This window comes from Schistocerca americana, chromosome X, assembly GCF_021461395.2.
Source record: "Schistocerca americana isolate TAMUIC-IGC-003095 chromosome X, iqSchAmer2.1, whole genome shotgun sequence".
Taxonomy (NCBI): domain Eukaryota; kingdom Metazoa; phylum Arthropoda; class Insecta; order Orthoptera; family Acrididae; genus Schistocerca; species Schistocerca americana.
The window spans coordinates 627,795,102-627,821,651 of NC_060130.1; the positions used below are offsets into that span (position 1 = coordinate 627,795,102).

Here is a 26,550-nt window from a genome sequence, read left to right on the forward strand (position 1 = left end):
TCCTAAATATTTAATTATCAGTAGTACACAATTTTGTTTCTGTGAGTTCATTTCAGCGTTTATGGATTTTGATACTCATGAAAAACAAGCTGTGCATGGAACCATTTCCCACTATTTTCGAGATTTTTGATAAAGTAAAGGTGGGATAAACTGGGCCAATGAGGTTTGGAGTTAGATGTACCTATCCCGTTAGTCAGAGAAAGTAGCCAATGAATGAATATAATGAGTAAAATCACAGGAACATGTACTAGCGGTTCCAGAATTTCCATATGAGACATTGCAGTTTTGTAGGAGCAGCATATCCTTTGGCATTAACTGTCTCCTACATCTTGAAAGGCTTTAGTTCAGTGGTATTGAAACTTTCAGTTCAAACATACACTCCTGGAAACTGAAATAAGAACACCGTGAATTCATTGTCCCAGGAAGGGGAAACTTTATTGACACATTCCTGGGGCCAGATACATCACATGATCACACTGACAGAACCACAGGCACATAGACACAGGCAACAGAGCATGCACAATGTCGGCACTAGTACAGTGTATATCCACCTTTCGCAGCAATGCAGGCTGCTATTCTCCCATGGAGACGATCGTAGAGATGCTGGATGTAGTCCTGTGGAACGGCTTGCCATGCCATTTCCACCTGGCGCCTCAGTTGGACCAGCGTTCGTGCTGGACGTGCAGACCGCGTGAGACGACGCTTCATTCAGTCCCAAACATGCTCAATGGGGGACAGATCCGGAGATCTTGCTGGCCAGGGTAGTTGACTTACACCTTCTAGAGCACGTTGGGTGGCACGGGATACATGCGGACGTGCATTGTCCTGTTGGAACAGCAAGTTCCCTTGCCGGTCTAGGAATGGTAGAACGATGGGTTCGATGACGGTTTGGATGTACCGTGCACTATTCAGTGTCCGCTCGACGATCACCAGTGGTGTACGGCCAGTGTAGGAGATCGCTCCCCACACCATGATGCCGGGTGTTGGCCCTGTGTGCCACGGTCGTATGCAGTCCTGATTGTGGCGCTCACCTGCACGGCGCCAAACACGCATATGACCATCATTGGCACCAAGGCAGAAGCGACTCTCATCGCTGAAGACGACACGTCTCCATTCGTCCCTCCATTCACGCCTGTCGCGACACCACTGGAGGCGGGCTGCACGATGTTGGGGCGTGAGCGGAAGACGGCCTAACGGTGTGCGGGACCGTAGCCCAGCTTCATGGAGACGGTTGCGAATGGTCCTCGCCGATACCCCAGGAGCAACAGTGTCCCTAATTTGCTGGGAAGTGGCGGTGCGGTCCCCTACGGCACTGCGTAGGATCCTACGGTCTTGGCGTGCATCCGTGCGTCGCTGCGGTCCGGTCCCAGGTCGACGAGCACGTGCACCTTCCGCCGACCACTGGCGACAACATCGATGTACTGTGGAGACCTCACGCCCCACGTGTTGAGCAATTCGGCGGTACGTCCACCCGGCCTCCCGCATGCCCACTATACTCCCTCGCTCAAAGTCCGTCAACTGCACATACGGTTCACGTCCACGCTGTCGCGGCATGCTACCAGTGTTAAAGACTGCGATGGAGCTCCGTATGCCACGGCAAACTGGCTGACACTGACGGCGGCGGTGCACAAATGCTGCGCAGCTAGCGCCATTCGACGGCCAACACCGCGGTTCCTGGTGTGTCCGCTGTGCCGTGCGTGTGATCATTGCTTGTACAGCCCTCTCGCAGTGTCCGGAGCAAGTATGGCGGGTCTGACACACCGGTGTCAATGTGTTCTTTTTTCCATTTCCAGGAGTGTATTTATTAATCAATATTTTCTGTCATCAATTGCAATGGACAGACCTTTACCAATTTAGCAACAAGCAGAAAAATTACTCAATAGCAGAAGACACTAGCAAACCTGCAGATGACAGTATGGAGAATACTGGACATCAGACTAGAAGAGCAAACGGAAATTACACATTCTGTGCAAGTCTGGTCATATTCTAAGATTGGTGCAAAGAAAACAACAAGAGGTAGAATGAAAAGAAAATCAACTAAATTTACCAGTGCATCACTTAAACAAAAATTAGATGCAGCAGCAAAGGACAGAAGAGCAAAGCAGTTGCCAAATAAACTTACATTCAATGAAGCAAAGCTTTCAGTCAAACGCCAAATATTGGAAGAGAGCATCATCAATGCTCTAGGTGCTCATAATGTCCAGTACATTGATTGCTATGATACTGATTTATACAGAGGGGATGCTGAAAATGTGGAAACAATGAAAAAGGCGACTTCATTGTAGTCAAAGTAGAAGGGAAAAACTGCCACAAGTGTTATTATTACATTACTCAAATCTTTAAAATATATGATAATATCTGTGAAGTAAAAAAATTTGAAGCTCTGGAAGAAGATGACACCATTGTTTCCTGAAGTTAAATAAATACCAAAATACTCAGTCCAATACATGGCACTAGGGCTCGCTACAAAAACATGATTTGGTTGTAGATTGATGCCACTAAATTTATTCTGGGCTAGTTTTATTTCTTCGTTTTTTTCGTTAATATACTGATAAAGGTATATTTAGCATTGTCATAATAAATTATTGTATTTAGTGCCCTGTAATTCATTTATTTAACCGAGAGGTACAATTAACCCTGACTTATCGTCCAGTTAACCCAGCACTGGGGTTAAATAGCCCAAAAGGAGGGTCAAAGTTTTTCTCCATTTCTGTGAAATGTTTATGAGATAATGTAAATATGAAAGTGATGTAGTATTTGTTTTTCCCCACATTTAAATTAGATTAGATTAGAATCAGTTTTTGTTTCATAGACCCAAAAATGAAAAAATATAATATAAAAAACATAAAACATTTGAATGTAATACTTACTACCCTGAACTTTTGTCAGGAGATTGGCAAAATTTGTGAATAAATTACAGTAAACTGGAACTGCTAATATTTACAGAATTAATACACTATAGAATTAAACATTATTATGCACTTTTAATAAATTTATCATACACAAAATACGTAATCTTGACTGTTGAGACCAAGTGCTGTCAATACTGAAATCGCACAAACATTTTATGTAAGCTGGTCTAACAGTCCCTGTTAGGATATTCATGTATAGACTATTATGAGTTGCTTATCAAAAAATCTTCCAAATTCTGTTTAAACTGCTTTATCTGAAACCAAGTTTTTATTGATTGCTGGTAATTTATTAAAAATGTGCATTCTTAATTATTGGAGTCCTTGTTTGGACCAAGGTAAGTGATTTTTAGGTCTTTATGTAGGTCATTCTTATTCCTAGTGTTGATACTGTGTATGGAGCTATTGGTTGGAAATAGGGACATACTACCTGCAACAAATTTCACTAAGGAATAAATATGCTGAGAAGTATTATACCATGAATAAAAGTTTTAAAAAGACCCATTCTTTAAGTAAGATTTCAAAACAACCAAAGAAATAAGTCCAGTTAAACCCAGCTTCCTCTATATGTCCACATCTCAACACTTCTTAATGTCTTAATCGACCGTGTTAACAAAGCACAATAAACCTTTAATCACGCTGTTCTCCAAAACTAGCTTTTGGCACATATGCCCTTTAGTGAAACACTATGCATTTCTCTCGAAACAAGCTTCTGGCGCATAAACCCTCTGCTGTTCTGAGGGCCTCACATATGGTCACCTTACTCTGGACACAAATGTTGAATACGTGTGTACTATGTATAATTGTATTTAAATCGTTTTTGTAATAACATTAAGTTCTTGATTTATTCATGAGGTTGTTTTTGGTCGTAGTACTGTTTCATGCTTTGCACTATTTTTTTGAGAAGAGAGAAATACTGGAAATGATAAAGGACACCAATGGATGTATGAATTGAGAAATATGCTGTAGATGACACTTGAAGTAATAAACAAATTAACTAAACTATGCACCATGCAGTGACTATTCTGTCGTTTATTTAAGTGTGCTTTCTTTAGGGGGTACAAATTCCTACATATTTCATTTTATTCTGGAAAACATTTACCTGTATTAGCTCCTAGCAATGTAGCTTTATACAGCTGTGTTTTTATGTAAAATAAAGACATCAGAATATTGCGTTGTGTCTGGTTGCGGCTGCAGAATTAATCCGATCTACAAGTTTAAATTTCAGAATGAAATCCATTTCTCATTGGCCCATTCTGTTTCTGGCCGTAACGGATTTATCGTATTGCCAACATTGTTTCCGCTTGTCGTGTGTTACTTTTTAAAAGCGAGTTCGATGACGTTTTGTATTTTCCCAGACTTCACGGGTTTGATAATAATAAGTTTACTTGCTGCTGTATTAAAAATAGTCCATAAATCCCTTATAATGCTGTTTGGTTCTGTTTTGAAAAAATGTTTCCTTTGCATTGTCAACCAACACTTGGTATCTCTTTTAAAATCCTTTGGTAATTGCGTTTGTCAGATTGTAGTACGTGGGAGGAGCCGTGATTGGCTGTAAATGTACATGTGACTTTTGAAATACATTCAAAACAAACATGGCAGTTGTTTAGTAAGTGTTACAAATGTGTAGGAGCGTATGGTGTAACTATGAGTGCTGTAATTGTGACGGAAAAGTGCAGAATGTATATGAGCTGCACAAAAATTATTGAACGTGCTAATGTAAATGTTACTATATAAGGTGCTTGAGGTGCTTTTACAGACGATTGTGGCACAGTGGTGAAGATGCGACGGCGTTTATTCCCGGCTTTTTTCGGTATTTGTTCACAAAATATGAAAGTAAAAGAAATTAAGCAATCCATTGGAGTGTTACAGTCACAGACGTGGGTGCTGTAAATGTATATTATGCATAGTGCTAAGAGTCAGGCTAAATATATTGCGAAGTATTTGCTGTGGAAACATTTTAGTCTAAAGCTTTTGACACCTTGTAAGGCATAAATGAGTGTCATTACGTCGGAAAAGACTAAAAAAACATTGTGGAATTTCTTTTTCCATCCAGTGACTGTGCGTTTTTACTTGACGAGTTCTCATCCCACGCACAGGTGTGAGAAGTAAAGGTAATTGTTTACGTTGTGATTATATTATTTGTGCCCGTTGTATGAAGTGGAGTGACCGTTTTGTTTGGTGTGGGATCATAGTTTCAGATGTCGTATATGAAAATGTAAATGTTTGTGTACACAACGCGCACTAACATTGACAATGCCAGTCATGCTTTAGAGACGTTTGTTTTTTGCTAAAGAATCATTAAATTGTTGCGAATTATTTTACGGTTTGAGTGATCATAAACATAGCTGACTGTTAGGATAAGTGATATTTTTTTATTTTGAAGAAGGGGGGAAAATTCTACTCGTTGAGGTGGTTTACCCATAATAAGTTGTTCAGATTAAAGTCAGATCTTTTTTCTAGTCCTTAACTGATTGTAATAACGGTGGACTTTTATGTTATTGTCAAACGTCTTCAGAATGTCTTCAGTTTCGATCAAATAATTCGATATAAATTTGAAAGTAGAACTCATCATTGTAGACTTCAGAAGGGGCATGAAAATTTCTTTTTGATTTGTGGCCTAGAATTCCTTATTGCCTTCTGGCTTTGCTACAGATTGTTGATTGGAGCTTGGTGTGGGTGTAAGGAAGGACTTTTTTTGTTGAAGTTAAGTTTACTACCCAAGAATTCCTGTTAAGGAGAAAGTTCTTTAATCTGCATTTGAAAACATTTATGCTATCTGTCAGATGTTTTTGTCCGTGGGTAGATTGTCATAGTTTTATAGCAGCCTGTTTCAACTCTTTCTGTGTTAAACTTAGATTCATTAAAGGATAATGCAGAAAATTTTTCCTCCTAGTGCTATTTCTGAATATCCCTTCTACTCTCGAACTTCAATGAATTGTTGATAGCAAATTTCGTAAGCGAATATTATCCCATAAGACATCAGTCAATGAAAATGTGCAATATGTGTTAACTTCCTGTGTCCATATCTATAAAGTTACCAATTATCCTTATAGCAAAAGTAGCTGAAAGTAAATTTTTTTTAGGAAATCTGCTATGATTTTTCCAGTTCAAGTTTTTATCAGGATGTGCACCTAAGAACTTACAATTTTCTACCCCATTTATTATTTGCTGTTGGTATACTAATTTAGGAGTTCTTCAACTAGCTTCACAACAATGCTTGTCTCATCTTCAAGTAGGACTATGTCTACCTCCTGATTCAAATAAAATAGCAGATCATGAATTTAGAGCAAGAACAGTAGTGGGCCAGTGATCGAACACTTTGGCACTCCCACTGTAATTTGTCATCATGCAGATGATACGGCATGGCAGTATTACATGTTACTTTTTGATTGGTTCAGCTATGTCTAATTTCTGTTTGTTTGTGTTGTAACCAAGATTTGCACTGTGTGTAGTGTATTTCTCTTTATGAGTGACCGAAATTGTAAAGTAAATTCAGAAATGCTGTATTAAGTTGCATAATTGATTAGTGTTAGATTATAAATGACGTATGTACATCATTTGCTCTGCATCAGTTACGAAGCATGAAAGAGAAGTTGGCACTACATAATTTAATGCTGTTTGGTTACAAGGTGAGGAAATGGTTTTCAGGATATCTGAGTATCGCTTTTTCAAAGTTTATATAGGAAATATAAATATTGTGTAACATCTATAATTTGACAGTCATTATTAATTTTTCTTAATGGATTGGGCTGCTGTATAATATTTTTATTTTGATGAAAAACTGAAGAGTGGGTTGTTTGCCTTAACATGATGCCCAAAATTTGGAATTTCAACCTTGTACCCACTGCAGGGTACGGAAAGCAGCTGCCTACTTCCTCACCACCCACGCCTCTGTCCTTCCAGGAGAAATATCTTTGCGAACTGAACTAGCGCCCTGCCCCCCACCAGCCTGACTGACAGTAACAGTTTCGTTTCAGTGACAGTTTGAAGAAAGGTAGGGTAATTCCATGTCAGTGCAATGCAGAAAAGGAACATTTTCTACCTGATCATGTCAGGTTTATTTCCGATTTAGTACATCTAATGATTCAGATAAGAGATGGAAAACTACCAGTATGCAGAGGTATATGAAAAAGTTAGTCTTCAAAGTTTGGAAATTGTGTGAAATTTACATGTATCTGTCTCAACATAAATGAATGTAATTTTTGTTATAATCCAGATACAGCAGTGAAACTTGCAAAATTGAAAAGCTGATAAGTAGAGCTCTACACTGATATGCAATATCAGAATTGAGAATTTTCACATTCAAGGTCATTGCCCGTAATCTTTGACCTTGAATAACTCACAGGTAATGTTGTATAAAAATGTGGTTTATCTACAGCTATGCAAATCACATGTAAGTGCCTGGGAGGGGGTTCTTCAAACTACCTTCACAAAAATTCTCCATTATTCCAGTCTCAAACAGCACATGGAAAAATCTAACACCTATACCTTTCCATGTGAGCTCTGATTTCCCTTATTTTATGATGATGACCAGTTCTCCGTATGTAGGTCGACATCAACAAAATATTTTTGCATCCGGAGGAAAAAGTTGGTGATTGAAATTGCATCAGAGGATTCTGCTGCAACGAAGAACGCCTTCATTTTAATGATGTCCCCCCCAAATTCTATACTATTTCAGTGACAGTGTCTCCCTTATTTCGCAGTTATACAAATTGTGCTGATCTTCTTTGATATACTCCATTAATCCTATCCGGTAAATATCCCAGACCGCGTAGCAGTACTCCAAAACAGGGTGGACCGGCACAGTGTAGGTAATCTCTTTACTTGATCTGTTATATTATTGTAGTGGTGTTATGAACCATTTACAGTGAAGCTGTAATGAAAAGGCAATAAAAATTGGTTGCATCTTATTTCACAAGTCTCCAATTAAATTATTAATGTTCAATAGATCTGATGCAGGGAGAGTGTATGTCTGATAATGCAAGTGTCAAGTATGACAGAAAACACAAATTATGGAGACGATCCTTGAGGACGCAAGAAGCTGTCGTGTACTTCATCTGTTTCTCCATAAGTTTGTCAGACACATGCACCCTACCAGTGATTGTCATACATACAGGCAATATTTTCATATATGTCTTTTAACATCATTTATTTCCACATAGCAATAGAGTCAGCTTTACTGTACACTGAAGAAGGAGAATAAGTCTTTGTTTCTACTAAACCTTTGTCGGTATGTATTACACAGTGAAGCTTATGGGTAGCCTACCTGGAATTGTATTCTTGGAATGTTACTTCCTTGCAAACATCTTAATCATGGTGGGAAATTGATGTGTAATTGAAGACACATGGAGGAATATTATCTTTGCACCATTGAAACAACTGTCGTGATGCCAAAATACAGTTTTCGTGAGGTTACTTGTGGCTGGCAGATGTGGCTAATTTCGTTACAGCCCTTACATCATCATGAGGTCCTTTACCATGTGCTGCAGCACATCCATCCGAAAAGTAGTAAATGTGCTTTGGAGCTGGAAAGAGACATTTTAAGAAATTCATGAGATTGTGCTGGAAAGAATACATACACAATGTATCATGCTGTAGGCACTGATATATTTCTGCATATGACATGTGGTATATTTTATAAGCATTTGTGCCTGGTAGTGAGTTACAAATGGGTAAATTGTTACTTGTGAATTATTCCAGTGAAATCCCTGTACTTCATCCTGGATGGTCAAGGAGTAATTCTCCACAAAAATCACAAACAGCAAGCTATTCATTTACTTTCATTTCTTCTTTAGTTATATCAAAGATGTGTAACTGCTGCTGGGTGGTAAATGAGTGTGGTAGGAGTTGTTACAAACTCAATGCAAACACCTCAGTGACATTGACTTGTTTTTTTTAAGTCTATAGAAATTTCTGCCTGTGTTTAATGAATATGTGTACATAATTTTGTGATTGCAGTTTGTACCAAACAGTACAAACAGGTTATATGTCACTCTTGTGAATTTTGGGCAGTAGGGACATGCACCTAAAAAAACATGCTGAAAATGTAGAATTGCGTATAACAAATGCTACACATTGATTTCTTGATGGCAGTACATGTTCTTCATACTTTGTTAGTGCTTTCAGTTTACACTCTTCAACCATTAACTTAAAATTCTGATATGGTACATAAACAGCCAGCATGGGTCCCACTGGCATAGGCAAGAGCACAGTGCTTTGGCTACAACTCACTAAATTTTTAGAATAAAATATTTACATCTGCATATGTATGTTTGAAATATGCATACAATTGCTAAAAATTGTGCAACCCTAGCTGCTGCTGCTGCTTGTGTACCCTACTTCCATTTTCTTTCACAGGCAAATAATCATTTTTCCCTGGTGTCACACAGCTCACATTATAATCGCAGTAAGAATCAAGTACATGTTGAATGGCGTTTTCACAACATGTCTTACCTGGCTTTGTAACATACCATGTTCTGTTACGAACTGTTTTGCTCATTTTATCATATCAAAATTTGTCACACATACGTTCTGTGTTGTGAAACTTACCTTTCAGCTGGGCTACAATGTCTCTTTCTCCCTTTTTTTTCATGTCCTTTTTTTTCCAGGTGTGCCACATAATTATGCTCCAACACTGAGGCTACCTTTTTCAATTTTTGCTTTGCATAATTTTTCTAACACTGGAGTCTCTTTTTCTTCATAGGAGATTTGTCTAGAAACTGAAGCCTAGTATTTAATCAATCTATGCCAGATCCACTGCAATTTCATCTTCACTGAACGTCTTCTCTGGAAGTACCTAGCACAGCTGAGGCAACACCTGCTACGGTTAATGTGTTTTGTGATATTTGCTTTCTACATTTTCTGCAAGTGTTTCCACCTGGCAATACTCTAGAACACTCCTGAATGTTCCTCAAGTTCTTCTGTACTCTTCCATGACCTTCTGCTTTAAATAGATTGCAACAGTACAATTTTAACTAAAATCCATTTTTTTTTTTTTAAACCTCCTACTAAATACTACTCACAGAATATAAACACTGCAGTTTGAGTAAACAAGCTACACCCATGAAACAAGGTAATGATTAATTGAAATAAAAGTCTCTGTGATTGGCTATTCAAAGGACAAATAAATAAATGTTCACCAATTTGTCAGAAAAGCAGTGACTGCTATTGTCTGCTGTTCTGGAAAAAGCCTGGATACATAACTGCTCACTGCATTTTGCTAGTGCAGTGATGTAGACGAAATAAATTTTTGGCCATGATGCCTTTGGTGTGCCATCTTGATATTTTACCATGTGTATGGTAGCATATTGGGGCACTGCAATATATTTAAAAAAATTTGAAGGTGAGGTGTTTTGAGGTATTAAAGGACACAGGTTAAGGTCAATGACATTCTGTATGTGAAAATTTGTAGAAACCCACCATGTTGCATATCAGTGTAAAGCTATAGTCATTAGTCGTTCATTGCTGTATCTGGATTAGAATGAGAATTCTAGGCATTTGTGGTAGAGGCAGATGCATGCAAGTTTCACAGAGTTTCCGAACTTTGCAGTCCTGTAATTTTCTTCACATTTGTCATATACCTCTGCAAATTGGTAGTTTTCCATCTGGATCACTGAATGTACCTACTCTGAAAGAAATCTAAGTGGATTGGGATGAGTGCTGCATTTAATTGACATGGAATTATCCCTAGAAGATATAATAGATGCTGATTAGTGGCAAATGTATTCAGAGGAATTTATGATGAAGTCTCAAAGATATTTTTCCAAGCAGTGCAAAGCTTTTAAAGTTGTTGTTTTTATCATTTTGTAATGCCTAACATTAAAACTATGACAACAGCTGCCCTTGGCTGCCAGGACTTGTGTCTTATGAAATAGAAATTTCTGGTTTTTTGACCGCACAGCGTGTTCATCTGCAGGTGATTTATTCATTTACTCTTTTGCCACTTGCCTTTATGTTCTTGTATTTGTTACTCTGCTCATGTGTATGTAACACCTATATACACCTATCAATTATTTGGTATATTATATGTTCTTAATTTTGCCAACAGTTGATGAGCATCCTTGTCCAACTCTAGATATTTTTATTTTCTGGGTTTTCCTATGCATTCTGTAAAATCTTTAGTAAAGAGGGGAAAACCTTGCATTTTGCAGACATATAATAGTCACAGACATCGCTGTGATCATTGTAACACTTTCTTATGCAGACAGAGATGGAGTGTATCAACATGTTAATGAGCTACTACATTTCTTCTCGAAACAACTCCTTTTCCAAATTCTCCTCTAATATGGACTTTTAAATTCCATGTGAACAGTTATACTTGATTAGACTCCATCACACTTCGGTGGTATTCTGGTGTAGACCATTCATGTGTTTGGTAAGCTCTGTGTATCATTAAAATTCCCATTGGAAAACATACAGAGGTGAATCTGTTGTAGTCGTATGCTGGTCTTATTCCTAAGAGAGATGCTGCTACTGGTCTTTTCTATAAAGTCCGCAGCTCGTGGTGTAGTGGCTAGCGTTGCTGTCTCTGGATCACGGGGTCCCGGGGTTGATTACATGGCTGGTTAGGGATTTTCTCTGCCCAGGGACTGGGTGTTTGTGCTGCCCTCATCATTTCATCATCATCATCATTCATGACAGTGGCTAGATTGGACTGTGTAAAAAATTTGATTGTGAAACAATTGGGATTTTGTACGGGTGCTGATGGCCGCACAGTTTAGCGCCCCACAAAGCAACCATCATCTCTGGTCTCTTCTGTCAGGCACCATGCCGTAAAAGAATACTGTGTACTATCACTAAAGGGTGTGAATGTTTTGAGGGCTGATATTGTAGAGGGCTGATTCCATTTTTTTGTGTGACTGGAGAATGTCGTAATCTCTGGTTACATGAAGATTTTCAAACCAAATGCAGTTCTGGGTTACAATACTGCAGTTTCTTGAGTTTGTAGAAAGTGGATTTTCACTCATGGGCAGGATGGGGCGATGACTAGGAGACTGCATGGAAGTTTGTTTGTAAATAAAAGTCTGTGGTGTTATGTGACAGAAAAGGGGGTGGATGGTTATGTGCTCAGGTGGTGTCACAGTTCATGAATTTACTACACCTAGCTATCTATAGGGAAGAGAGAATTTGTACTCTGCGTGCCATTGTATGAGTTATAGCAGAGTGTACATAGTAGGCTCAACCCAAGTTTGCAGTTACACCTGTCTGCTTTGACTTGTGACTTAACTGTATTGTGTTGTGCGACATCATGGTGGCCAGATGTATTTGAAATGTATGCAGTGAAGCTCCCTAGTGTGGGATTTTATGTCTCTAAATTGTTGGTGAGTGATTTTAATGATTCATTGGACTCCGTGAGTGCTGTTAGTGAGAGTACTATTGAAAGAGTTTATGGGAATTTGTTCGTGAGTCATTTTGATGTTGGCAGGTATGGGAAGGTTTCAGGATTGGAATTATTATTTCTGTGTGTGTGTGTGTGTGTGTGTGTGTGTGTGTGTTTTGAGTAAGTCCCTACATGTCTCAGTGGAGGACAACATGTTGACCACAATGTCTCAGTGGAGGACAACATGTTGACCACAATGAAATTTCTACAGTTATTAGATTTAAATGCCAAGTATGTGGCGCGTTGTGTTTGTGTGGGAGGTATGGGACTGACCAAATTTGCTGCACCTGGAACCAGGGACCAATATATGTATGTGGTGTCATCGGAGGAACAGTGTATTGCGTTTTATCTGGAGGGGTTTGTGGTTTGAGAAATGTAGGCTGGACACAGGATAGATTTTATTGATGATATATTGTTTCTGCTCCCACTAGATTGCTAGATTTGTGTATCAGCTGGCTTTGGTTGGTGAGTATGTTTTATGGTTTATATTTATGTTTGTTATAGTATGTGTGTTTGTTGTATATTGAAGTTGGTGTTAATACAATATTTTGTTAATTTTTGGGTTATGTTGTTAGTTGATGGTAACTGGATTGTGATTGGTAGGTATTGTGGAGTTTCTTTTATCTACATTGGTGAGGTTAGACTTTTGATATTAAATATATGGATGTGTTTGTGGTCCCATGAACTTTGTTTTAGCTATATAGTTCAAGGGAAGTGTTAGATTTTGAATTTGTTGTGTTGTGTGTGGTTTTGTAGTACCATAGATTTAGTTTGAGCTATTTAATTTATTTATTCATTCTCAGACCATTAAGTACAATAGCATCTGTCATGTCAGAAAAATTACAGAAATAATGTATACAGAGATAAAATATTAACGAAGTGGAGTAGGATTAGATTGGGATAAGTCAGGAAGTAGGCGATGGCCTAACTGAAGGAAACATCCCCCATTCACCTTGGCAGTTGGGGGAAACCATGGAAAAACTAAGTCAGGATGGCTGGGCAAGGAATAAACCCTGGTCCTTTTATTTATTTTGCCACCTGATGTATTTCAGATGACACTGTGGCAATAACAGTTTCCTACAACTTCATGTATAGCACAGATTACACCATCATCCATTTATGACTATTTCTCTTAGATTTAAATTTGCATACATTTATTATTGTTTTTTCAGAATGAATGATGATTACTTCTATTTCTGAGTTTTCCTTGCAATAGTCAGTAAATTCATTTACAGAATCAAATGGATGTTTCCCCAGTATTTCTCTGTGTGCTTAAAGGTATTAATGTTCTTTATTTTGCTGATACTGTTTGGAAGGCAACTGAATAGGTACATCCCCATGTGTGTTATATGTCTCTCATAGTGACTCGTCCTGTGTTGGCTTGCTTTTAGTTTCCAACAGTTTCTTGTTTTATGTTGATAAACATCTTCATTTTTCTTAAAGGTACTAATTTTTTTCTTAGCGTGTACTAGTATTTTATGTATATAAATATTTGTTACTGTTAAAGTGTGTTGCAGTTTCAATTTTGATCTGCAGCTTGTTCTTTGTCTCTCTTCAGTCATTATGTGTATAGCCCTTTTCTGTACATTGAGTATCTTCCTCATGTGTACTGAGCTTCCCAGTAGTTCTATTCCAAATGACATTATTGATTCAAACTGCACAAAGTAATTTGAAGACTGTAATACTCTCAGTTTTGGCTAACTTCCGTAGTGCATAGCAGCCTGAATTTAATTTGCTGTTTATAGTGTTGTTGCGCTCTTTCCATGGTAATTTATCATTAAGGTGAACATCCAGAAATTTTACTCGCACTTGTTCAAGTTTGTTTTTAAAGCCCATGATTTTGTAATTTAGCATCAGTTTATTATTTCTAAACAAATTTTCTATTCTGCATAATATCCTTCCACCTCCATGCATAGTTTCTAGATCCATTCCATTTATTGAAATGTTTGTGTCATCCATAAATAGTACTGACCTTTGTTGAATATCCCTGATAGGTCCTTAATATATGTGAAGAACGGCAGTGACGGAAGGACACTTCCATGTGGCACACCATTCTGGATCATCCCCATGTGTGAGTAGTATTTTTTTCTCTCCTTGCTGTTATTTTTACTTGTTGTTATCAGTTGATTAAGCAGGATTTAGTAGATTCAATGCATTGCCTCTCACAACATAGAATTTTACTTTTTCAGGGAGAATGTTGTGATTAACTTGGTCTAAAGCTTTTGATAGATTACATAATACTCCAATTATTGATTCCTCACTGTGAAATGTTTGTTTTGCTGAGGTAGTAGACTTATTTTTTTTTTAAATCCTTGTTGGCTTCTGTCTGTGATGCACTGTGATGTGAAAAAGCTTAGTAATATATTATACAGAATGCGTTCAAAGATTTTAGATATTACTGGTGTAATACTAACAGGTCTGTAGTTTACAGATTCTGTAATGTCACCTTTTTCGTACTGTTGTAGCACCCCAGCAGTTTTTAAACTATCTGTATACAGTCTTTCCGTGAGTGCTTCCTTAATTATTTTGCTCAAGTGTCTGATGATGAATTTGGATGAAAATTCAGTAATCTTATTTGATATACTGCAGATGTCCTGAGTCTTTGCTATACAGAGTTTCATAGTGGATGTCTTTTCTCTATTAAAGAATTCAGAACACTTGTTGTTGTTGAGTTTGATGTATCCTGTGCTGGGTTTTTCCACACATTTATGTAGTAGTCATAAAATGCTTTGGCTATAGTTTCTGGGTTTCTCTGTAGTTAATTTTCCCATCTGATTTCTTTGGGGCTATGATTTTTATATGTTGCTTTTCCTGTTTCTGAATTTATGGTCATCTACACTGTTTTTGTGCTGTTGTCAGAGTTTGTAATGTCCTGTTCAACATCCATTTTCTTTGCATATTTTGTTACTTCGTTAGATTTTTTTACATTCCTTATAGTACCATTTTAGATTTAAGTCGTTAGTTTATATTTAATTGTTCTGTCCAATGCTTTAAGCCTTCTGCTTGAAACAATGATGCCCTTTGTAATCCATTTGCTCTTTCTGTATTTGTTATGCATCCATTTTTGATAGGAAATTACTATTTAATATGTTCGCAATATTTGGTTATGAAGAACCCAAAACTGTATGCACTCACATTGTCACCTTGAATTTCATTCCAGAGTTCTTTAGACAGATTATGACTGAAGGTACTTATGTTGTTCTCTCTCTAATTAAAGACCACTGCATTAAGACTGGAGTAGCCACCTCACTCAGTGGTGTACAGGTAAAGTGAAATTTTCAATACTAGGTTTTGGAACTACGTGTGGGTGCATGGTATCATGGACTTTGTTTGAGCTATGATTACGAAGGATATTGTTTCCTTTGTTTTTGCATTATTATTTGTTTTGGTAACCCTACATTATTAGAATTGTCATACATATAGTTTGCCCTACTCAAAACCCCCTAATTTCTGTGGTGGTCACATTAGTTTCATTGTATTTATGCAATTAAATATTTTTTGTATTGTTTGTGCCTGTAATAAGTGAAATCATGGTACATTAATCCAAATTGATGAGAGTTCTCGACCATCGACCAGTACTCAAAAGCAGTCAAATGAGTATTTTGTTAGCAGCCTTTTTCATGTATGAATTACAATTCCTTGTAACATTTCCAACAAAGCTTAGTTTGGTACTAGGCTTCCCCACTGCTAGATTGACTTGATTGTTCCACTTTCAATTGCCCAGGACAGATACTCATAGAGTCTTGACAGTTGTGACTGATTCCAGTGTCTAACTGCCAATTTCGTAGTAAAGTGATGTGGGATATTTTTGTCTATTTATGTGCAGTTCATTACATTTATGTATGTTGATGGTTGTCTGCAAATCTTTACATAATATGCTAATTACCTGTAAGTCTTTATGAATTTATAGTAATTTACAGATTCAGGCAATGAATGTGTGTGGTGCCACCCATGTGCTGTAACCCTTGATGTAACTGTGTTGTGTTGTATGGTGTCATGGTAGTGTGGCATATTTGAAATGGATCACATTTTCAGAGGGCGTGTTGGTGTATGCAGTGGCACCCTAGTGTGCGATGTTTATGTTTCTAAATTGTTTGTGAGCCCTGGTAGTGATTCACTGTACATCTTGAGTACTGTTTGTGAGAATAGTATTGGAAGAGTTGATTGTGGTTTATTAGTGAACTGTTTTGATGTTGGTACTTAACGGGTGATAGATTCATTTTTAGATTAGATTAGATTTACTTTCATTCCAATTGATCCGTAGTGAGGAGGTCCTCCAGGATGTGGAACATGTCAGAAAAACAATAATACATGACAAATATTTACAACTAAAACAAATAAGCTAATGTAGCATTCCACAGGTCCCAAGTGGAATGATCGCCATTTTTTAATGAACACTATATGAAAGTCATTTTACAAATACTAATGCACTGAATTTAAAATAAAAAAGTTTTTTATTTATTTATAAGGTAATAAACATGTAATACAACTACTATAATACTTATTTACAATGAACTCATTACTGCACTGAAATGATGCAGAAGTTAGATTGTACTTACACACACACACACACACACACACACACACACACACACACACACACAAATTTTCAATGAACACATTACTGCACTGAAATTGTGCAGAAGTTATATTGTACTTATATACAAATCAGTTGGTTTTACTGAGAAATTCATCAATGGAGTAGAAGGAGTTGGCCACCAATAAATCCTTTAGGCTTCTCTTAAACTGAATTTCATTGGTCGTTAAGCTTTTTGTGGCGACTGGCAAGTTATTGAAAATGTGTGTTCCTGAATAATGCACACCTTTTTCTACAAGACTAAGTGACTTTAAATCCTTGTGAAGATTATTCTTATTTCTAGTATTGATTCCATGAATTGAGCTGTTGGTTTGAAAAAGTGACATATTTTTAATGACAAATTTCATTAAGGAATAAATGTATTGGGAAGCAGTAGTTAGTATCCCTAGTTCCCTAAACAGGCTTCTGCAGGATCTTCTTGAGTTCACACCACATATAACTCCTACTGCACATTTTTGTGCCCGGAAAACTTTAGCTTGGCTTGATGAATTACCCCCCAAAAATAATCCCATATGACATTATGGAATGAAAGTAAGCATAGTATACCAGCTTTTTCATTTTTATATCCCCTATGTCTGACAAAATTCGCGTTGCAAACAGAGATTTGTTAAGACGCTTCAGCAGTTCTGTGGTGTGCTCCTCCCAGTTGAATTTATTATCAAGCTGTAATCCCAAGAATTTAACACTGTCCACTTCTTCTATCTTCTTGTCATCGTATGTTAGACATATACTCGTGGGACACCCCTTACAAGTTCTGAACTGCATGTAGTGTGTTGTTTCAAAGTTTAGTGACAAAGAATTGGCTAGGAACCAGTGATTAATGTCCACAAATATTTTATTAGCTGATCTTTCTAAGACTACACTTGATTTGCTATTTATTGCAATGTTTGCATCATCAGCAAACAAAACGAACTTGGCATCTGGTAATGTTACTGATGAAAGGTAATTGATATACACAAGAAAAAGTAAGGGCCCCAAAATGGATCCTTGTGGGACCCTACATGTAATTAGTTTCCAGTTGGATGATGCCTGATAGCTTGATACATGTCTCTTTCCTAATAACACCCTTTGTTTCCTGCCCTCGATGTAAGATTTGAACCATTTTGCAGCATTTCCTGTTACACTATAATATTCTAATTTACTTATAAGGATATTGTGATTTACACAGTCAAATGCCTTTGACACATCACAAAACATACCAGTTGCCTGCAATTTTTTGTCTAATGAATTAAGCACATTTTCACTGTAAGTGTAGATAGCCTTCTCAATATCAGAGTGTTTAAGTTATTAGCACAGTGTGTTGTTTATGGTTGGAGATTTAATTTTGTATTTCAGTTTTTGTTGGTTTTAGTTTTTTTTAAATTGTGTTTTTGTTGATTTTTGAGGATGTTGTTGGCCTTATTTTTGCATTAATATCTGCTTTGATATATCTTCATTATTAGGATAGTTGTATATTAAGTTTGTCCCTGCCCTAAACCCAGTAATTGTCATGGTTGTCCCATTAGTTTCATGTTATTTCTTCAATTAAATATTTCCTATATTGTTCATGTGTTTTCACATGTGTAGTGAATGACATGATTGCCATATTGTATAAACTTGAAACAGGGAAGTTTACCATCCTTATGATGTCATGGGTCAAAGCTTTCTCTTCTAACAGTTGTCTTCCATCTCAAGTAATTGTTTTGGACGTATGTTTACATTTTAGTGCCATCATGAGCAACTAGTGCCTGGATAGACAATGTTGATCAGTTACCTTCCATCTCTTAAAGATATCTAGCATATGACTTACAATCCACTCGGGTTTTCATTATAAATCCTTTACATTGTCATTTTCTTTAGGGCTGAATGTTTTTAATCATATTGTTATTGCACAATTAAGCAGAAGTATCTTCCTATGTTTCTTAAAATTTTATTCAATAGCAGGTTAACTGGTGCTATAATACAGTGTTTTCCAAAGTGAGGCCTGCAACACCTAAAAATTGAAATGTTTTGTAATAAAATGGAACTCGCAGATGTTATGCAAGAAGTATCTTCTCAGTTAATAAAAAGAACACAGTTAGAAATTATACCTATGTTTGTAAATTTATCTGTTTTCCTACTTTACTAAGTTTCTGCCCTAAAGCTGGTCAACCATTATAGAGGACTACTACAAGTGTGTGTGTGTGTGTGTGTGTGTGTGTGTGTGTGTGTGTGTGTTGTTTTCAAAAGCAGTGGTACATTAACTGCACACCACCTCAGAATTTCACGAATATCAACTTCAAGTGGTGGAAAGCTCCCACCAACTTTTTTAAATGTTAGTCATTCCTTTGTAGGCCTCCCCCCACTCCCAGTTTCTTAAAAAAATGAGAAACCTGTCTCAAAATATGTCTCTAGACCTGCCACTGTGAGTAACTCTGGACTCAAATTTTGTGTGGTTAGTGTAAAACTGTCTTGGAAGATAGATTCCAACAGAGAAATAAGTGTTGCTTCGATTTAATCAATTTTTGAAAAAAATTAAAAATAGCAAAATGATACACACACAACATTGATTTTTAATCGCTTCCTTTCAGCAAAGGTAAGAACAACTCTGAAGTAATAATATTGCTCTGCAGTCTTATTATTGTCGAAGCAAAAAATTTCTAGGCCTTTAATTTTCTGCCGGCCAGAGTGGCCGAGCGGCTCTAGGCTCTAGGCGCTTCAGTCTGGAACCGCGCGACCGCTACAGTCGCAGGTTCGAATCCTGCCTCGGGCATGGATGTGTGTGATGTCCTTAGGTTAGTTAGGTTGAAGTACTTCTAAGGGACTGATGACCTCAGATGTTAAGTCCCATAGTGCTCAGAGCCACGTTTTCTAAAAATTTTCCATGAGTGCTCAGTTAAAAATAGAAATAAAATAAAATAAAATACAATAAAATTTGGGACTTGCCTTATTGTTAAGCAATGAAGAGAAACTACACTCAATGTTCTTTTTTTCCTCAGCAACAAAATCATGTGATTAGATGAGTAAACCCTGGTTTAACTGCTCCTCAGCTTCAAGTTTTCATTGCCACTATACGTATTATCATGCACATTTTCTTTGTCAATTTAAGTTGAGTAGGATTTAAGTATGACTGATCACACACACCTCCAGCCTCAACAAATGGAGTTAGGCATGTTTTTCCCCTTCGTGGAAAAATGTTTTCAGAGAAATTGAAGTTTGTAGCTCTTGGTTGCATTTGCCCTGTGAGTGTGAAGAGTTGTCTAAAAAGGCATTGCAACATTTGATGCCTTTCCCTACCACTTATATGAACAGAACTTTTTCCTCCTTGTAGTGTTAAAACCTCAAAACAAAACTTCCTTAATGTGGAACTGGACCTAAGATTGATGTTTTCAGTGGAATTTGGAAAAACATAAAGAATTTCATTCCTCACATTAGTGGCCCCACATTTGGGAACATTGTTTATCAAGTGAATTTCCTTAAAAGAAAGACATTGATTTTCAGTTACTATATTTACTGTACTGTATTATTCCATTGAAATTTCATTCGCTATGCAACACTCGTGTGCCTTTAGAATAAATTACTTGTTGCATTAATTTTCATGATTATGTTATTGATGGTCATTCTAATTATTACATGTTTTTATACCACAAAACATTTAATATAGTATTGCAAGGGGGTCTGCAGATCACTTTCCAAATAAACAGGATGTCCGTGTTACCGCAAAGTGTGAGAACCACTGCTATAGTAGCATTGCAGTCTCTGAATCCTGTCACTATCTTTAATAAATTAAGTGCTTTGAATGTTTTTGTTGCCTGCAACTGTAATATGTCGACAGCTTAGTAACAGTTTAAAAAAAAAAAATACTTGTAGTTCAATTTCGTAGTGCTGTGTGTCCTTATCTTTGTCTCCCATTCATGTATACATATGTCAGTCCATAGGCAATATTTGAAATTTCCCCCTATTACTGTAGCATGGTCAGGAAATTTACACAATATTTGCTAGGCTTCCTTTGAAGTATTCCACAACTTATATGCTTAACCCTCGCAATACCTAAATACCGAGGATGAGGGGGGGGGGGGGGTACTTAATGCCTATGTTTTTGTAATCTAGTCATGTATCTTGTATTTCAAAATTTTAAGAAGTATTTGTTTTTAGTGATTTATTATACCAGATTCTGTAATTGTTTCGAATTTGTCGGTGAAACATAGTCCAATAATTTTAAGTCTTAGTCGTGAGTCTGACAATTCGCAACAAATGTCATAGTCATATTTTCAGATTCAGGACTCTTATTACACATCTGTTATCTTTACAAAGTATGTTATGAATAAAACTCAGTGACAGTTAACAAAATCTTTATTTCTTAAAAAAATAATTGTGGTGGTCATAATAGTTCCATTTCTCTCTGTGTACACTTTACGGAAAATATGCTGGTATTGCTGAGATTGCACTAAAATATATTTTCAGGTTCTGGACCCTACTTATATACCTATTTAAAAAGGATGCTGTTAATAAAAGTTAACAACAGTTAATGAAATTTGTTTATTTTTAGTTTTTTAGTGTGGTGGGCATAAATTACACCCCCTCCCCCCACCTTCTCCCCTTGCTAGTATGCGTTACAGAAAATGCGGTGGTACTGCTAGGGTTAAAATGAGTCGGTCATATGAATATCCAGTAATCATTTTTAGCCCACCTTTGACTCTTTTATCTTCATCCAGATTATCTCATATACTAACTCTTTATTTGAGTAACTGTTACTGAGTCTTTAATTGCAATACATGTGTTTTATTGATGGTGGCAGTCAAAGCAAAAACAATGTTGTTGATCAGAGGCTTTTGTTTTGACCATAATGGAGGTGCAGACCTCACCAAGGTGCATCTCAACATCTTGGAGAGTGGCTTGGAATTTGGAGGAGGAGCATGTGAATTTCTACATTTACATATATACTGTGCAGATCAATATTGGTATGTAGCAGAAGGTGTTCTTCATTGTACCAAATATTAAGGTTTCTTCAGGTTTCATTATCAGATAGAACAAGATAGGACATGGGGAAAGAACATTACTTGTATGTAGCTGCTATTACTTGAATATTTATCTCCGTTATCTGTTCAGAATATAAAAAGTTGAAGAACATTCATAGTTTCCATTCAGAAAGGTGGTTCTAGAATTTGTTTGGGCAGGTGACTGCAAGGCATGTTGTGTCTTTCTTAAAGAGCCTGTAATGATTTTTAGCATTTTTATTACACCCTGTAGTAAATTGAGTGACATTGGGGGGGGGGGGGAATGCCTTGGGAGTCTTTTTTTGGGAGGGGGGGAGGGGAGTGATGCAGTTGTGACTGTCCGATTGAGCACTAACACCAACAGCAGCTGTTTAGTTACAAGATGATGTAAAATTGAAAGTAATTAGGGTAGAGACAAGACATAACGTAAAGTGTGCAATGCAGTACAATATAAAGTGAATATAAAGACCTTCGAATCAAATAGAAATAAACACATTTTGCACTGGAAAGACGTACATATTAAATCACTAAAGTTTACAGGAAAAAAAAATCAATGATGTTGCATAAGACAAATTATGTTTTCAGTACCACAATTTGGCAAATCAGAATTGATTTATACAGACGATATTTGTGAATGAATTGCTCACGCACTTGTTTTCATACCTAGAAACCTTTAATGACCACCGAGCAAGGTGGCGCAGTGGTTAGCACACTGGACTTGCATTCAGGAGGATGACGGTTCAGTCCCACGTCCGCCATCTGTGATTTCCCTAAATCGCTCTAGGCAAATGCCGGGATGGTTCCTTTGAAAGGGCATGGCTGACTTCCTTCCCCGTCCTTCTCTAATCTTCTAATCTGATGAGACCGATGACCTGTCAGTTTGGTCCCCCCCCCCCCCCCCCCCTCCCCCAAACAGCCCAACCCTTTAAGGACCAAGAAACGTGTTTGAGTCATAAAAGTAGCAGCAGATTCAGATCTGAGGAAACCATTATAATCTTCAAAATTCCACGGCTTCTTTTGCTTCTCTTCCTTCTGTGAACTAATAACTTCTCTCTTTGTTACATGAACTAAAGTAGCTTTACCTGTTAAGTAAAAGAAGGAATTGGTTGATGGGACCTATACCAAGGCAGCAAGCAGTCAGCTTGGCAATGATCTGGGTAAGGGAGAACTTAATGCTGCAAGGTGTTCTGTATGCAGTGTGGAGTAGTGGTTAGTGTTGTTGACTGGTGTGCTGAAGGAGAAGTTACTTGAAGTTCCCTATGTTTGTAATGTTTGCATATTCTGGAATATTTGATATCTGTATAAATAGCAGCTCCCTCCATCCAAGAGGCAGTTCTGTAGTCTGTAAATTGGTATCTGTGATAAATGTGCTTTCAGTGCTTAATGTTGTAATTCATTGATGACCGTGCTTTCAGATTTTGACTTGATTGTGGTTACGACTTGACAATGTTTGGTGGAGTAACTGTGTACTTCAAAACATCTACATCACTGTGGCTCCAATTAAGCACCATAAGAGCTATTGCTTACTCGGATACAGGCTGTACATCAATCCTAACGTCTGTGTATTCAGGAGATAAATAGATTCTGAAACAGCAGGTGGTCAGCTACACGTCAGGCATCCATAATTATTTTCAGTAGAGGTCAGTCAGAACTCAATGAAATGGCTCAAAGGATTTGATGGAGTCACCAGATACAACAGGTGTGATGACATAAAGTGTTTGGCAATTGTGTGCTCTTACTTGCATGGCACAGCTCAGCAGTGATCTGAGAACAATGAAGAGAAACTCAATAAATACCAGGCCAAACTAAAGAAAACATTTGGTGACAATTGAGATCAAGTCCACTTTGTGGAAGAATGAGTGAAGAGCAGAGCGAGGAAATGGGCCGGGCAGACTGGCTGCATTGTTCGAGGTTTGAGTCCTCCCTTGGGCATGGGTGTGTGTGTTGTTCTTAGCATACGCTATTTTAAGGAGTGTGTAAGTCTAGGGATTGATGAGCTTAGCAGTTTGGTCCCTGAGGAATTCACACACATTTGTGGGAAAATGGCACAGTCATATGTGGTCTGTTCAAAAAATTCTGGAACATTTGTTGTTTCGTGCGATTGGTGTGTTGGGGCGAAATGTGGTTAACATCCCTGCACACATCTGTGTTTAATGTGTAACTGTCAGAAGTTTCAGTGTTGTGTATCTGTTAGTTATTGTTCAGTGCTGTATTGAGTAGAATGTTGTGTTGCACAGTTTGCAATTTTCAAGAGGGCAGAGTTAGAAGAGCAACATGTTTGCATTCAGCTGTGTGTGATACTCAAGAAAATTTTTACAGAGAGACACCAGATGATGCAGAAAGCCTATGGTGATGAGTGTTTAAACCGTACTCGATGCTACAAATGGTTCAGATAGTTTAAAAGTGGTCAGACGGAAGTTAAAGATGATCCTCATTCAGGACACCCTTTGATGTCTACCGATGACTCTCCTATCAGAATGTTAATCAGATTGTACCTGCCAATCAGAGACTACTGTCCGAGAGATTACATAAGAATGTAACATTTCAGTTGGATCATGTCATGAAATTGTGATGCAGCATCTTGGAATGCTTTGTATTGCTGCCAAGTTCATCCCATGGCTTATGAGTGAAGATCAGAAAGACCTTCGCCTCATAATCTGTGAAGAGCTTTTGGACTAAACAAATGAGAATGAGATGTTTCTTAAGAGAATCATAGCTTGTGATGAATGTGGGTCTGTTTTTATGATATTGAGACCAAGGTTCAGTCTTCACAATGGATTGTGAATGGTTCTCAAATACCAAAGAAAGCTTGTCAGGTCAGGTCAGCTGTCAGAGCCATGCTGATAGTTTTCTGTGATTTTGAAAGATTAATTCATCATGAATTCGTACCACAGGGACAAACTGTTAATGGATGGTACTATCGGGACTTGTTGCGATGCCTGCAAGAAAATGTGATAAGAAAATGGCTGAAATGCGGCGAGACAATGCATGGCTCTTGCATCGTGATAACACATGCGCACATTCATCCCTGTTGGTGTGTGACTATTGGGGGGGGGGGGACACTGTGCTACCTCATGTTTTGTACACTCTGGATCTGGCCCCTGCAGACCTTTTTTTTTATTTTCAAAGTTGAAAATCCTGTTGAAGGGATGAAGATTTGCAATGATAGATGAGATAAAAGAAAACTTGCAGACAGTGCTTCACGTGATCAAGCAAGAGGTGTACCAAGACTGCTTCTGGAAGTGGAAACGGCATTGGGAGCAGTGTATCAATTGTGGAGGAGAGTATTTTGAAGGAGACCATGCATAATAGGTAAAAGGTAAGACAAAGTTCCACAATTTTTTGAACAGACCTTGTACATACAGAATGTTTTGGCCTTATGCCGCATTGGGAATCTAAATATGGCAGAACTGAAAAGATCTCGGATTTGGTGAAAGGAGTTCAGTTCTGGTATAGGAAGTCACAACAACAGAGGAGTTCAAGTGGTGCCAGCACCTTGAGGAAATGCAACAGAAAAGAGTCGTATGAAAGAAGTATGACTGACTGCCAAATGTGGTTTCTGTGGCAGTTATGGAAGACTATCAGTGACCTTGCCTCTCTCAGACGCCAGGCAGTAACGGCAGAGGTACAGCAGTTTGTGACAGCCAGAAATGTTGAACCAAGTACATCTACATCTCTATCCATATTCTGCAAGCCACTGTATGGTGCATGGCAGAGGGTGTCATGTACCACTACTGGTTATTTTCTTTCACGTAGCATTTGCAAATAGGCAAATTGAGTGAGGAAAAAAATGTCTATCTATAATCCTCCATACAAGCTCTAATTTCTGGCATCTTATCTTTGTGGTTCTTACGCAAATATATGTTGGTGGCAGTAGAATTGTTCTGCAGTTGGCCTAAATTTCCACATTAGTGCTTTGCTAAAATAGCGTTGTCTTCTCTCCAGGGATTCCCATTTGGGTTTGCAAACCACCTCAGTAATACTTGCATGCTACCAGTAATAAGTTTAGCTGAATTGTCTTCCTTTAATCCAACCTAGTGAGAATCCTAAACACTCAAACAGCACTACGGAATGGGTCACACTAGTGTTCTATACACCATCTCCTTTATGAATTAGCCACACTTTCCCAAAAATTCTCCCAATAGAATGAAGTTGAGCATATGCCTTCCCATCTACCAACCTGATGTGCTTGTTCCATTTCATATTGCTTTGCTATGTTACACCTAGATATTTAATCCACGTGACTGTCAGGTAGCACCCTATTATTGCTATATCTGAACATTACAGGATTGTTTTTCCTACTCATCTGCATTAACTTATATTTTTCTACATTTAGTGCAATCTGCCATTCACACACATGAAATAGCAGCTATGAATGGTGGCCCCATCCATCAGGAGGTAATAGAGAATGTCAAACAGGTGTATCAATCTTTAGCATCAATCTTCACCACTAGTCAGATGTGCCATGAAGAATAAACTTGACTGACACGGAGTTATGCAGCAGCCGGCAAGTGATAACGCAGCATCCAACCAATGCAGTTACAACCAACTCCTCCACCAAATGTAATGCCCTGCAAGTGAACAGACATTTGGAGGGCAGAGTACAACATGCTGGTATGTTTATACTGAGGGTGCCCAGGATCTGTTGTACGGTGCTGCAGATAAAGAAGGCACATGCTCAATGGCTATTACCCTACCAGACGACTG

General features: G+C 37.8%; 1 protein-coding gene across 3 annotated transcripts in view; it reads left to right on the forward strand.

Moving 5' to 3' along the window:
- Nucleotides 1-4,481: 4,481 nt before the first annotated feature.
- LOC124554779 (dual specificity protein phosphatase CDC14AB-like) overlaps nt 4,482-26,550 on the forward strand; it is a 229,204-nt gene continuing 207,135 nt past the window's right edge. For all 3 annotated transcript variants that reach the window (XM_047128425.1, XM_047128427.1, XM_047128426.1), the window contains exons 1-2: nt 4,482-5,023; nt 14,286-14,362. The gene's annotated coding sequence lies outside the window, so the exon portion shown is untranslated. The remainder of the gene's footprint in view (nt 5,024-14,285; nt 14,363-26,550) is intronic.